The 12,180-nt window shown below is 40.8% G+C and overlaps 1 protein-coding gene across 2 annotated transcripts in view; it reads left to right on the forward strand.

Moving 5' to 3' along the window:
• The window catches only part of PGCKA1 (PDCD10 and GCKIII kinases associated 1), a 41,277-nt gene that overhangs the window by 15,129 nt on the left and 13,968 nt on the right, over positions 1 to 12,180 (forward strand). The window contains exons 2-4 of one of the 2 annotated variants that reach the window (XM_084518432.1): positions 3,173 to 3,222; positions 5,745 to 5,835; positions 8,303 to 8,357. The gene's annotated coding sequence lies outside the window, so the exon portion shown is untranslated. The remainder of the gene's footprint in view (positions 1 to 3,172; positions 3,223 to 5,744; positions 5,836 to 8,302; positions 8,358 to 12,180) is intronic. The other variant, XM_084518433.1, reaches the window with a different exon arrangement.

A 12,180-nucleotide genomic window follows, 5' to 3' on the forward strand; every position in this document is an offset into this window, starting at 1 on the left:
ATTTCCACAGGAGGCTCCCCATGGCTCTTTGCCTGCCGAAGAGCTTATGACAGTACATTCGCTCTTCGGAAACCTTCAGAATTTTTGTAGCTAAATTAGATTCTGCTTTGTCACCACCGCCTGAAAATAGTCAGAGGCTGGGGGATGACTGGGTGTCTGGGAGTACTTCTTGCAAAAAGCCAGGTCCTGAGCAAGATAGCTGCAACCCAGATCAAAGCTGGCAAGGCTGGCTAATCACACAGACACGTTTGCACCCGGCAGTACCAGACAATATTAATGAAGGCAGTGGAAAAAGGCAAAGCAGGCAGTGTACCTACCTCCCCTTCTCCCCAGCCAGTAAGATCCATAATCTGTTGCAAGAATGTAGAGGACGCAAGCAAGCAAGGAGAAGATCTGCAGCAAATCCACGCAGAGGGACTGCAGATCCATGGCAGAGCATGCAGCATGAAGGTTAAGCTGCCATAAATTTGGGTGCACCTTAACGTGTGCTGCGAACTTTGTTAGAAAAGAGTAGAAGAAACACAGACGCTTCCATCTTTCCTTACTCTGAAAATGGGCCTTATCAATAATGAGAGGAGACCAACAGCAGGAAAAACTATTTCCTTTTTCAGCCATCCTTGTGAAGGATCCCAGAGCATGCAACGCAGCCTTTCCAGGCAGTTGTGCTGATAAAATTGGGTTGATGAAGCTTTTCCACCTTGAAGTGCTGCCAGGTATAGCTGTAATGCTAACTTCAGAAATGGCTGAAGTCTTTTGGTTAAAGCTGCTATATATAGACAGAAAACTAAAATATTTATTCTACAGTTAGATGAAAAAATGCTCTCTTATAACAAACACAAAGACCTGGTGTTTGGCTTTCTTCGTGAACATTTCACAGAATCACCAATGTCAGGGGCTGGCCAGTACAGTCCTAAGTGTGTTTAAACACTTAACCTTAGTGATGAAGTCACATTTTGTGACTGAAACTTGTTATGGATGTTCTTGTTTTGGCAAGAGTGTTTAAAAACTGAGAGTTGTGAATCTTTTCAAGGTATGTCAGGGAAAGGAAGAGAGGTCTGAGGTTTTTTTTCCTGATTAAAATGTGCAGCAGATTGCACTCAACACTCGCTCTGAATCCTAAGTTCCACATAAATATTCATAAATGCACTCATCGCAAGTCTGGTAATCTTGTTCTGAAACTTACAGGCCTGATTCTCCTCAAATCCCCAGTCAGGTCCTGCCCCCAAACCCTAGATTTAAGGAAGACAAAGACCAAACAGCTAGGACTGATGCTGTTAGCACGACATCTCAGGGTTCAAGTCATCAGAGCAGAATGGCACTAGAGCTTCCAGGGTATTCTCACACCTGTAGACAACCCAGGGAATAAAAGGCAACATTCAACCATTTTCCTCTATTTTCAGGCTTATTTTTCAGTGTTTGAATAAAGCACCATTGTTTTTCAAATGTCTTTGCTAGGAGATTAACTCAGCCTCTCAGAAACATCCACGCTAGCCAAAACCACCAACCTGTATAGGTCAAATAATGCTCTGAAAAACTGTTTCTTCCAAAAAAAGCTGTGTTTTGTAGTGTATATTTTTCAAAGTTCTCTAGGTGCCTTGAGAGAGGCAATGAAAACATATACTGCATTGTAGACTAAAGGGATAATATGAAATCCCTTTATATAATGTAGGGTTATATAATATAAATACCAGGAAACACCCAAACAGATCAAAAAAAGGCCTAATTCAAAATCAAGCAAACAAAATTATTCTTCTGGCATAGATAGCCTGGGCAATTCGTATCTATACATTTATCTCTGAGGCAAAAGAATATAATAAGGTTTCTAGGGAAAACCACAGACTAATGCTACAACAGGGAGTATGACCAAGTCAAATGTAAGCTTTAAAAAGATTGATCTTTTAGAAGGATGAAAGTCTTCAAGCTCAAGAGACGTAAGCCACATTTGATGGATGTAAAAGTTGCACCATAGCAGCTCCCTGACAGGCATTTTCGCAACTTCTTCTGAGGTATCTGATGCTCACTACAGGACTGAACTTGAGTCTGATCAAGTTTGACAGTTTCTGTGTCTCTTTACACGTAACAAGAATTAAAAATACAAGAAAAAGCAAACAGTACAGTCAGAGAGATTCCTGATGATCCACTTCATGGACGACTTAGAGTAAGCTTTTGGGTCTGTTTACTTAACAAAGTGGTAGGATATATCTACGTGATTTTCAAAAATAATTTAATTCCCAATCATGCAAAGCAGCCAAAGCCCAGCTTTTGTTGTCCCCACAGTGTTCTGCAGCAGCCATTACCGATGCCTTTGTTGAGCAGAGCTCGGGTGGAACCACAGCAGTGCCATGTCCAACCTGCTGCTCCTTTGTGGCTCCGATCTGGGTGCCCAAAGAACAAGGATTTGCTGCAGTTATTGGCTTGCCACCTGCCCGAGGCATTCAACTGTGTCTAGCACAATGATGCTGGGAGGCATTCATGAGTAAATACACAATAACATTTGTATGTTTACAGCATCTGTGAAAGGTGTGGAGGGGGTGACTACTGTGTGTTTCCAGAGCAAGTCAAACCCATTAATTAAATTCATGCCCTTGCCTTGTTTCAAAAGGAAAAACACAGCTGATTTATGGGCACTAACAGCTGCAGGAACCAGGAGCTGGCTTTGCTCTTTCTGCCCCGAATTAATTTTTAAGCATCTGGGTAGGTTGATTTGTCAGATTCTGATCATATGAAAGGCTGTGCACGTCCTCATCTTCTAGAAAGAAAATGAAGATGCTCCACACAGCCCCACACACTCTGTCCCGCTGACACGGCTTCTTCAAGCTGCCTCAATAGTACCCGAGGAGCTGGGTACCCAAATATCTCTGTGCCCATGCAACCAGCAGGATGAAGCTCCCAAAGGTCCCACTCACAAGGCATCGCTTACCTACTCATTATTTTGCTCATCTTGATAGTAACTTTAGAATGAGAAACAAATGGTATCTGAGGAAAAGCGTAATCTATTGCAACAATGACAAAAATTCTCATTAAAAACAGACCCAGATAAGTTGCCAGAAATAGAATAGAACAGAACCTTTTTCTAGAGGGAAGATGAATGTCTGTGTATTGCCACAGCACATAAAATACACGCCAATACCGATATCCAGCAAGACCTCAGTATGTTCTTTTATTCTTTCAGGTTCTTTAAAGAGGAGACAGATTGCTAGCATTTTGGGCTGAAATCTGGAGGTAAGGAACTGGAACATAAATTTAACACCCAATCTAAGAACAGGGAATTTTTATAGGAGTGGAAAACCTCAGATGCTGAACTTTCACCCCAGACTTCTGCGAGCTCTTTGCTAACAAAGAACTACACAAACATAGACGGAGTTTATTGATGCCACACCACCTGCCCAGTGTTTGCTGCTGTCGTGGACACTGCCAATAAAGATCAAAGCTTTCCCTGCATTAATGAGCTAAACGTAGGTGTTGCATGTTCTGCAGAAAGCTGTAGACCTAGGTTGACCTCTACTGAGTAAAGCTTGGGTCAGATGAACTCCAAAGGTTCTTTCCAATGAAGTAGTTTATGATTCTGTATGACACTTCATGAAACAGAAATTTATTTTGTTGTGATTCATGGTCCAAGAAGCAGAAAACCTTGTATGACAGATACCACCATATGAAACAACTCGTAATCATTACTTGCCGGGAAGAGATAGAACACAGTAGCCAGCATGATCTGCAAAAGCAGTAGAACAAATGGAACATCAAAATCTCTCTTTGCACCAGAGATCTAAAGCGGCCTCACTAAAAGATAGCTACAGCTAAGACCTGTATACTAAGACCTGGACACCAATAGACTCGTGATAATGGACTACAAGATCAATTAAACAGACAGCACCGTCCTAAGCTGTCTTAGCTAATGGAAAGGTGATAATTCTCCAGAAATCCCCACGCTTATTTGAACGTACCACTTCTTACCATTCAACACACTAGCAGTTTATGACCAAATGAGCAAAACTCAACCCGTCCTGCTGGCAACTGGAAGCTCAGCCCACGCACCCAGAAAATGGCAAGACCACAGGGCTCTTCTGGAAGACTTTTTCTATTTTCGGCCTATCTTCAGTTGTGGATCAAGATATCTCCTCTCATCAGCTTGTTTTCGCTACTTGGGAAACAGCTTTTCTGTTACTGCTCAGGTTCTCCACAAATCAAGCAGATCCTTCAGATCTTGGGTAATTATTAAAACGTGCTCATTTACATGTTAACTGATACGTGGCATCTCTCCTGTTTACATATTTCATGTTTTCAGTGACACATTTCATATTTATAAGGAACACAATGACAGCATTCAGGAACTAGCATACTGACAAATACATTAAAAGCCTTGAAAACATTTTTGAATGCAAGAAAGATTGCAAAAATAGCTAACCTCAACCCAATTTGACTTCTTAAGTGTTTTTTGTAAGAAGACCAACTACTCATTTCTCTCCTTCTTCAGTTTCCTTGTAAGCCAAGACATTCAGTTTTCTACATTTTTAGTGTTCCTCGTCCCTACTCTCTAGCTCCCTCTCCCTAGGGGAGAAGTGTGCAGTCCCCCAGTTGAAAGGCTGTTTCTAGACTCCAAGCATTCACAGGAACAATCTCGGGTTTTCAAATTCAGCTTTGATTTCACAACATTTTTCCCTCTCATTATCTTGCAACAGACTCTTAAAGGCTTTGATTCCGCTCCTAGCAAGGGCAGCCACAGTTTTACCATGAACAAGCAGCGGGTCTATATTTCATCCCTTATACGAAACCCATCTCAGCTTGTCTTCAGGAAAGAGCACATTAATACAACCATATGTAAATAATTATAGAGAAACACATGGGCAGAAACACGAAGAATGCATGTAAATCAGAGGTTCGTTCCACTGAACTTTGAATTGAGATGACGAGTAGAAATGATCAAAAAGATCCCCCTAAAAAGCTATTGGAGTTTGCAGCAGAGAAAATATTTGAACAATACAACAAAGGCACACAGGGGGCAGGACCAAGACTAACAGAGTAGGGAAGGAAACTGTGAGGGGGATGCAAGTCTCAGGGCATAAATTAAAACCACGGATGACAGCTGAACATTTTTTCAGAAACTGCTGGGGACAGCACTGAGTTCTATTACTTGTGACCAACAAAAGAAATGTCTACAGTCAGCTGAGCTCCAGATCAGCTTGGAGGAGCAGGTTATGGCTTCTGGAAAGAGTAAGTCAAAGCCTGTCTTGCTGTTCTGAGTAACACAGACATTGTTTCTCTTTGATCCATAGGGTGAGGGTGTCTCTTTTCTTAAGAAAAGTACTGCCTGGCTTCACACAACATTTTACAGCACAGGACCTGTGCATGGTGCTTGAAGACCTCACGCTGGGAGCTCCTAATGGAGTGGGAAAGTATGTAGATCGGAGAAACAGCTGTCCAGCATTTAAAAATGCAACTTTATTAAACAATAAGAAAAATAAAATTTTAAAAGCAAGCTTAGCAGAAGATTCGACTGCAGAACTAGAAGGTAGATCTGGAAAAACTGCTCACAGCACCCCAAATATTAATTTTGTCCAGCAAAAAGCCTGCTCAGGATCAGAAGCATACCCAGGGGCTATGCCAAAACAGGCATAGGGTATTGCACTTGAGTTTGACTACATGACTTTGAAATAGCTTGTTTTCAGCAACCAAACAAAATGGAAAATGCAAATAGCTTCTACAACATAAGTACAGAGAGCCTAATTATTTTGTTTAAATTCCAGGTTATTTGGGAATGTGAAAGCTCCTTGCTGCTTGGGTGCATGACAAACACGCAGATGCGATTCATGCGCTGGAACAATCCGCACCACCATGGTAAGCCGTGCTCCAACAGCTGGGGCCTGGGTCATTTGTAGTTGTGTCCTGCAATGAGTGAGTGGGTGTGTGAGGCTTTTTGCTTCTCTCGCAGAAACAATAATATGAAAAGTATTAAACAATGTAAGAGAGCAGGATGTGGCGACATTCCTTGATTTATGAACACTGTTATACACATCAGACAAGTATTAAGTTTCCAAGAATATCTCAAAAGGGATGTTGCTAAGCAAAGATGATGGTAAAAAAGAGTAGTTAGTTAAGATGTCTGAGTGTAATTTGCAGGAACAAGAACCATTTTCCAAGCTATCACTACGTAAAAGAGGAGAAAGCTCCAAATACAATGAAAAGAGGATATTTTTAACTCATGTTTCGGTATAAACAGACTGGTTTATGTCTGATCCTGGCTGACATGGAAAATGAACTACTGATTCACTTGAAATCCTGCCTTGCACATTTTATTCCATTAAGCATCCAGCATTTGATGCTGAGCTTTCAGCACATTTTTAACATTATAAGCAGCTTCAGTAATTCATTCCTTAAAACAAACAAACAACTCCATGTTTAGATCAAAAACCAGTGACACACATCACAATGAAATCAGTTATCACTTGATGATATAATGGGTAAGCTTACAAGTTATAGCTGTTGGTAAGTTGTATCAGCTCTCCTTTTTGGCATTTTCCTTTTCTAGGGAATTTTAGAAACATATTTCTTAGTAGACTTAAAATAAACACACAAAACCCAATTAAAAATTAATGAAAACCCTATAGCTGACCTACTATTTCAAAATTTGTTCAACAGACAAAAGCAATTCACAGGGGATAAGAATGCTCTGTAAGACTGAGTTAAACAGGATACATCTTTTGCCTTTGTTAAATAAAATCTGCATCCTCTCAACATGTGGCAAGAGGCCACGGATTTTGCTTTTCATTTTTGCAGGGATTTTTGCTTTCATTTAGGGAATGGCTTACACAAAGCAAATAACGACATCGAGACAAAATTACACTGCAAGAAAGATTAATTAGAGAACAGAACAAAAAACTAAATGGAATAAACTATTTTGTAATTCATGATGACAGCTATATCAAACAAGAATGTAATTAAGGTAAAAAGAGACAAGAAAACCGCCAGAAAAAAGTCACACAAAGATAGGAAGACACAATGCCTCAGTCTTCGTAAGCTTTATTTTTTACTCCACCTAAAGTACCAACAACACCTTTAGCAGATGCACAGAAACCCTCTCAGCCCTTTGCAACACTATAATGAGATGGAATAGTGCCATAAATCTCCAAAGTGCTGCACAAACATTAAGCTCTGAGAAGGATGTGAAATGGTAGCATACAAGACAAGTTAAGTGGCTCGCTGTAGGGCAACAGAGCTGAGCAATGAATCAAAAGTGCTCAGGTTCTCCTTAGCAATGACTTGCAGCAGATATTGGGGCCACCTCAATTTGGTCCCAAATCACAAGCTGCTGAATTCGGCAGAGAACATTTAGTTTTCAGCCGTATTTCAGGCTTTCAGAGCTCTGCTGAAAGGGATCTCAAAGCCTTTGGAAGCCTCCCTCTTGGTGGTACAAGCATAACTACCTGGAGTTAAAGCTTATAACATAAGCTGCACCGAGATTTTTCAAGTTATTGCTACCAAGACAGAGAGATGCTAAGGATGAAAGGAAGCACATAGCAAAAGTTCTGAACCCACAGAAAAATACATTGTCCATTTCATAGATCTGATCCTGACTTGGTGATTAATGTTTGTTACAGGGTTACAGGTTTGCGTGCAAACACACAGCCACGTGGGCATATGTCCACATTCCCTTCCCTAACAAAAAACACACCCCCCAACAAAAAAAAATGTTTTTAAAGGAGAAAAAGCATCCGCACTGTTTCAGTTTAACTCTATTGCTATCTCTCAAATTTATCTCTTTCTAAATCCGTAATAGAAAACATTTTACTGAAATTTCTATTTAGCCTAGGCCATGTGTATCTGAAAGAACAATAGCTTTACCAGATATCTTGAACAAACTGGTGCAATGCCAGAGGCTTTTCTTAAATTTCAAAGTTCATGAAAATCTGAAGGAGAACCTTCTAACAAGGATACTGCAGTTTTAGCTGATACTATAAATACCCTGGCTGCCAGCAAAGAAAAAAGAATTCCCACGATATTTGAAGATTTGCTAAGTTTATTGTTGTTATTATAAATGTAAACATTTTACATGAGCCCTAATCCACTGGAGCAGGCAAGCCCTTGCTCACTTTAAGCAGGTTAGCATTCCAGTTCAGCTCAAGGGGATGAGTATATTACTCAAGTGATTTGTTTGGTCATTGTGTAAATTAAGAAATTACAATGGCATGAAGAGGAGGATGTTATATTTCCACACTGTTTGTGGCAGGCAACCTGCTCTTCAGAACATCCTACTTGTGCAGACACACCAAGAAACCATCCTCAAAGCGTTGCTTTACTATTGCAGGATGAAGATATCTAAACCAAACCTTTCCAGCAGTCGATGGAGTACAATCTGAAAGGTAAGGCTTATTTTTTATTCTTCTTGTGTAGCTTTAAGACTTACTGGTCATTCACTGTTGTAACTTCAGCACTCCACAAAGGAGAATATCCCCAGATTATTTTTCTCTCTGCAGTACCTTATTTTTTAATGATGATGCTTTGCAGCTATAGGCACTGGTGACAGAGCAGGTTCTGAACTGTTTCTTTCCAGCCTCTAATATTTCTGTTGTAACAAGTGACAGATTTCCACTTTGAAGTTTAGAAAAAGTTAAACACCATAATAAGGAAATATAGGAACACAACATTGACAGGTCAGTTAACACAGGTGAAAAAGGAGGAAGGAGAAAAAGCAGAAAGGGAGGCAAAAGGTGATGGGAAGAACAAAGTAGTGCAGTGTGGGAACGAAAGAGGGGAATTTGGGGAAAGAGAACAAACTGGAAAACGAGAGAATTGATTTGGCTGAAGAGGGAAAGCACGCTGACTTCTAGCAGCCCCCTTTCAAAGAGCTGAAGGTTATTCCATCAAATGGTCAAACCCAGTATCCCGACAATTTAAAGCAAAGCTCCTTGAACCATTTGTTGTTGTTGGGTTTAGGGTGTTTTTGTTAGTTTGTTTTATTTTCCTAGAAGAGAACCACTGAGTCATGCTAACTGCTTAGGGCTTTATCCAATTCTCTTTGTATTAAGCAAGGCTGATGTTCAGAACAGTATAGCCCCACTACAACACCTGCCACTAGCAATACTTCGGATGATGTAAACAAACCAGAAGCATTTGAAATATTCAGGGCAAAATAATTCTGGGGACTCAAAGCTACAATTGAATACCACAGCTGAGATCACATATCCTACCTGGCCTCGATCAAGCCTAAAGGCATATATGCAGTATCTATTTGAAGCAATCTCCATAGGCATTTGAGCCCGCTTTCAGAATATTGTTCCCTCATGTAAAAATGCACAACACGATTGAAGGATAAAGGCCTGCTAAATTCCTTCAGTGTCTCTTCATGCCCACTACCAAAACAAAAAGGAAAAAGCAGTGAGCCTATCAACAAAACTGCTTGCAAACAAAAAAAAATAAGCTTTTGATAAGCCAAGATGCCAAAATTGCATATAAATTAACTTGTACCATTAAGCGCACTTACTTTTAGTAATTGTTTTCATAAATTTTATATTTTTCTTCTTTCAGCTTACAAGAATTTTATGAAATCTAAAACATGAGGTCTCCACTTTCTCACCTTTTTCCTCTTTCTCTGTTCTCCAAGTGTTTCCCCGACCACCTGAAGGCTCAAAGTCTTACAGAATTTGTTTTTAAAGGTTCTGCTATTGGTAGCCCCCCTATTGCTGCAGAAGGCCAGTACTGTTCCCTGTTTTTTTGCTTACAAAGCAAATAGAGCAACGGCTTCCAGCAGACGAAGGATGAGTTCTAAGATCCAGGATTTTGATTCACAGTCATGTACAGTGTGCTGCTGTGCTGCAAGCTAGTGGCAGCTATGTGGCAGTCATAGCATAATCACAAAATATAGCTGGGAACCAGCCTGGCCTGCCAAGTTGTTCTCACAGACCTCATCCTGTGGCAATAGGCTTTAGCCATCACACTCACTGTCCGATATTTTCCAGTTTCCTAATGTCCAAAGTAGAATTTTCTCATTGATTTCAGTATCCATATGATTGACATAATAAAAATGAAATTGTTCCAGAAGGTATAAAACAGAGCGAAATAAATACTCACTTGAGAATCAATCCACATCTAGAAAATACTTCCATATGTAAACAGGCTCAAAGTCTTTGGCTGACTCTGCAAATGGAAGTCTAAGGAAAAATGACTTCTAAGACAGGAGAGAAGAAAACAAGCAGCCCCACAGCCAGTTGTGCTGACATACGAGATTCAAGTCAAAGGATTTGTTTGCTTTCCTGTCAGTGTTGCAAAGGAAATCAAACTGTGCGCTTTCTGGTTCATTCAGCCCCAGAAGTAATAAATATTCTGAAAGGCAGGTTCTGCCCTTGTTTGCATTCTCCAGGTCCCCTCTGGTGAGGGTGCAGGAAGCTAAGGCCACATCATAGTCACAAAAGAACCAGGAGAGAATCTGCTTTGTATTCACATTACCACATGGATCCTGCGTCACTACAGGATCTTAGGGACTGCCATACCAGTTCAAACCAGCAACTTGAGTGACCAGGCGTGCCCTCATCTTCTGCTGAGTACCTGAGTTTTGCACTTCAGGGTGGTTCAGTCACACATAGCGATTGAGATACCCTGACTAAGCCTCTTTAGGCACTCTAAATTCATCTGAGTTTCCTCCAGTCACATGCAGCCAAAAAGGGACATAGCCAAAGGACATAGCAAGTCTGTCAAGGGCCGGATACAACTTCAGCCCTGACATACTTTGTTTTCCCCAAAAGCACCTTTTCTGACCACAGCATCTGCCTTTCCTCAATTTCAACTAACTCTTATCTTTCACCAGGGGCAGCAATATCTTTCAACTGTTACTGTCCTTAACAGATGCCTTTGGCATCTCTCAGCAACTGTTGAATTTTCTGTGCTCATATAATTTACCACAGCTTTTAATATAGTGATGAAACAAGCAGAGTGTTTCTATTCTCTCCATCCATGCTTCTATCCTCTCTGTCTCTTGGAGACCTAAACGCGTTGAGTCCTGTAAAGTTTTTAAGCTTTCTTCTTTACTTCATCTTCTATCCAGAGGCTGAAATTGCACTCCTCCACCTAACCCTGTACACAGAAATAGAAGCATCTGTAAGGAGGCTATCACAAGACCTTTAATTTAGGTCATTTCTGTATTATTTTAAAGATAGCTCTGATGAACCTACTGGGAGAGAAAAAAAAAAGAAAAAAAAAAGTGGGAGGATAGGGGAGGACACCAAATTTTGAACTGTATGTAGCTTTAGGAAACAGTTCAGTTCTTAGCTGGAAAAAAAAAAAAAAAAAAAAAAAAAAAAAAAGTCTAAAGAACAAAAGCACATATATTAAAACCTCGGTATTTCCAGTGACATAGACAACTAGTCCTAATTAGTCAGTGGAGAGACTCACCAAGATCTCTTTTGAAGGAGACCAAAAGGTCTCCACTGATTTCAGGGTAAAATTGCTTCTCTTGTCAGCACGCAGAACATGGATGCATGCAGGGCAAAAGGCTCATGGTCTTCAGGTTGTTCAGGCCGGGTCATTGAACAGGAAGGAAGTTAAACAGAATATCACTGAAGCAGGATACAGCAGTTAAAACTTCAGGTATTTGATCCTCCAGCTGATATGTAGAGTGGGAAACCACCTAGTGCAGTGCACGAAGGACAGGCCCTAAGTAACAGCTCAAAGTAAAGATATTTCTAGCAAGAACCAGGAAGCAGCCTCCTGTTACCACCTTAAAATGTGTCAGCAAAACACCTCCTGCCAAGCTTATCTGGGCACTGTAAGGTAAGAAACTATTGGTATCAAGCCTCAGGAAAGGCTGCCCAGCCAAATACTTGATAGGACAGGGAGTCCAAGAGATAAAGGGTTATAATCGATGATCTTGAGGTCTCTTCCAACCTAGAAATTCTGTGATTCTGTGATAATCAAGCATCCACATGCCTGGAGGGACAAGGCACTTCAGCTGGGTTCCCCTAAGGGCTTCAGGAGTTCTCAGTTTGCTGTAGGCTGCCACTGTGCCAAATTTCCTGTGGCCTCAAACTCCATGCGGCTGCTGAGGCCACAAAGCCGGGCAGGTACCTTAGGGCCTCATCTGGCTGAGACAAAGAGCACAATGTTCAACCTAAAACACAGCCGCCACCACAGCTTCCAGTCAAAACCACTGGGGAGGCTGTGATTATTTTACCTAGTATTCAAAGGATTAGC

Source organism: Aythya ferina, assembly GCF_964211825.1.
Source record: "Aythya ferina genome assembly, chromosome: 4".
NCBI classification, from domain to species: domain Eukaryota; kingdom Metazoa; phylum Chordata; class Aves; order Anseriformes; family Anatidae; genus Aythya; species Aythya ferina.